This window comes from Epargyreus clarus, unplaced genomic scaffold, assembly GCF_041222505.1.
Source record: "Epargyreus clarus isolate Ecla_fem2 unplaced genomic scaffold, WU_Ecla_fem_2.2 ptg000007l, whole genome shotgun sequence".
NCBI lineage: Eukaryota > Metazoa > Arthropoda > Insecta > Lepidoptera > Hesperiidae > Epargyreus > Epargyreus clarus.
In genome coordinates this window covers 13,564,277-13,567,589 of record NW_027332215.1, presented here as the reverse complement: position 1 = coordinate 13,567,589, position 3,313 = coordinate 13,564,277, and the positions used below count along the sequence as shown (strand labels likewise).

The 3,313-nt window shown below is 36.3% G+C and overlaps 1 non-coding gene across 1 annotated transcript; it reads left to right on the top strand.

The window, feature by feature from the left end:
- The first annotated feature begins 2,252 nt into the window (after positions 1-2,252).
- TRNAV-UAC (transfer RNA valine (anticodon UAC)) lies at positions 2,253-2,325 on the top strand. The gene has a single exon. It is a non-coding gene; the product is annotated as a tRNA-Val (tRNA).
- Positions 2,326-3,313: the final 988 nt, after the last annotated feature.

Sequence of the window (3,313 nt, the reverse complement as noted above, 5' to 3'; positions counted from 1 at the left end):
ACGCAATAGTACAATTGCAATATCAGTTTGGTGAGACCAAAAAAGATCTAGATCGGTTGCTTAGTACTATGACGGTTCTAGAGGGAAAGATTAATAATAAATTAGAGAATGATCAATCAGTTCGGGATACAGCCAAAATAATACCGCCAACTTATTCTTGCACTCTATCTGAGCCTATAGGCCAATAATTGAACCCAAGTAGAATGAATAAAAAAGCGGGAAAACACCAGCACACAGATACATCGCTTAGCGGACAGGTTGATAAGACTATTGCCTCGACATCGTGTAACGCATTAGTGAGCCCTTCGGCGTCAATAGTAATTGATAAAGAAGGTCAAGAAGACGAAGGGGGATTTGCGAGGGTAAATAGCAGAGATAAGAGTAAGATAAGAAGTAATAGGTATTCTAAGTTGGGCTTAGGCAGTAATACTGAGTTAAAGGCTATTCAGGCTATGGAACGTAAGAGACATAATATGCATGTGTGGCGTTTACACCCAGAAACCACAGTGGAAGCCTTGACTAACCACGTCAACAGTATATGCTCTGAAGTGCCCATAACGGTCGAAAAAAATAAACATAAAACGGAACGGGATTACTCATCGTTTATTATTGGAGTACCAGAACGAATGTATGTTAAGATTAGCCAAGCTGATGTATGGCCATTAAATGCAGAGTTTAATGAATGGATTTAGTTTCGGAAGACATTAAAAAAAATCAGCCAAAAAGCAATAAGTCTCTTGACCTTTTTTACCAAAATGTTAAGGGCCTTCGTACAAAATTACAAGATTTCCGAAACAACATAGAGGTATTTAATGCTGACTTATTCGCGATAACTGAAACGGACTGTAACGAGTCCATACATCATGCCGAAATTGCTCCACCGGGATACCAAATATTCCGTTGTGACCGAACGGACGGTCGAAAACAGGGTGGTGCAATGCTGATGGCCACACAAGTTTGATTTGCATCCAGTACATTCATCATAGGTATCGGTAGATACCTATGCTTTTGAAATGGTCAGTGCAACAGTACATTTAAAAAATAGATTTTTGTTGTTATGTAGTGTTGTGTACATCCCACCGAGGAGCTCTGAAAACGACTATATGATGTTATTTAGTATGATAGAAGAACTGTGTATCAGATATAATGAAGTAATAGTGATAGGGGATTTTAATTTGTATTCCAGTCCTATTAATGTAATCAATTACTACGAATTGTTCCTATCCTACTGCGAATTCACTCAAAACAATCATGTACCTAATTGCCTAGGTCGTCAACTGTTGTTGAAAATTATTGCAATGATGCTCTCATCACTAGTAAACGTAACGTAAAATAAAGAATTTCAAAAAGTTTTACTATAATATACCATTTAATTTTATGGCATAGAACATATAAGTATCATAGATTATTAAGATATCCAAAAAAAAAGTGAGGGTGTGCGTTAAAGGGTTAAATTAAATTAGATTGTTTAGTACGATTGACAAGTCAATCTATTTATTTGAAACAAAAGATTTTTAATTTTGATATGAGATGTTGTTAGGTTAGATAGTGAGATAATATCTTAAGACAGAAGGTCCCTTAAGTAGGGAGTGCTCACAACTATTTACGGTAGAACTGAATGGCGAGACTTGGATTTTTTTACAAGCAGTGTTTCTATGGCATTTCCTTTATTTTGATACCCTATTTGATAGATTCGGCTAAGTTTTTTTTTTGCAAAAATCTGCCATTTTGTTTCTTTTTGCTATAACCTATCTAAAGGCACTCGAGTATTTGAGACGATTATAATGACAACTTAACTGTCAAAATTCATCCAGCTGTCTGTTAGATCCGAGGGAATAAAGACAAAATACATGCGAAAAACATAACCCTTCATTGGCAATAGGGTGGTATACCGCATGCGCGGTAGCTATTGAACACAGCCAATAGGAGTTTTCGAGATTTAAATCAACAGCCTCTATAGCTCAGAGGATAGAGCAATGATCTAAGCAAGCCATGGGAGTTTGATTCTCTCTGGAGGCATTTATCCTGTATGATTTTGATTTTGTTTTCCGTTTTTATGTGTTTTTCGCATAGAAGAGATGGTTTTTCACTTACCTCTTTTTATAACGTGATACAATGTTTTTCTCATTTTATAATCTGATACAATCTCGCGTAATAGAAAAAAATGTCCTAAGGGCTACCCTGCACAGTATCGCGCATGCGCTGTAGCTAATGATCACAGGCAATAGGATTTTTCGAAATTTAAAGCTACAGCCTCCATAGCTCAGGGGATAGAGCAATGGTCTTACAAATCATGGGTCGGGAGTTCGATTCTCTCTGGAGGCATTGATGATGCAGGTTGTATTTTTTGCTGTTTTTTGACTTTTCTCTTTTTATAATGTATTATAATGTACTATAAACAAAATATTACGTTTTATGTTAAATTGTGTGTAAAGAGAACAAACAAACAATTTGTTAAATTAAATTAAATTATTTAATACATAATGTTATAAATACTTAATAAATAATTAAGTGGCATTAACCAGTTTCAACAACCTAACCAATCGTATGTAGGCAATATAAAAACATACTCCTATCACATCCGAAAAATAAAACAATATTTCTGTCGTCAAATTGTGAATTTGCCGCTGTCTTATTTCTTATCGTAAAATAAAGTATTTAAATTTGACCTTGGAAATAAAATTTTGTGTATAGATTGCTTAGCACATTTCTAATAAGAAGGCAAAATACGAAAATTCAGATTAATCGGATATATGGACTTATTGAAACTACACCCCTTCAGCCAATATGCTATGCTACTAACTCTATTCTATCCTAAATACTATTGATGGTAAAGTTTGTGAGGATGGATTGATGTATACACCTTATAAGTACATGAGAATAACATGTCGACTTTTTTTATAATATAGCAGTAGCAGACGAGCATGCAGTCCACCTGATGCTAAGTGGCTACTGCCACCCATGGACATCTGTAGTCAACCCCAGATAGGATTAGATATTCCTACCTAAGGTTTGACATAGATGCGCTGCTACACCTCAGGACTAAGCTGGAACTCCTCGGAAAAGTATGTCTCTCATACCACACCCTTTAATCCAGAACACAGCAGTATTTAACACAGCTGTTATTAGGCAGAAATAGGTGTGGCGGAGGTGCCGCCGGAGTCAAACCACAAAGAGTTCTAAGACCTTCAAAAACTCTATCTAAGCCACTTAGTCGCATCCAAAAGTTTCCGCAGAACGCAAGAACTACTTCACGCTAGGAACAGGTGTGGCGGTGGTGCTCCTCGAATTCATGTTGTGGCAGAATTGAACC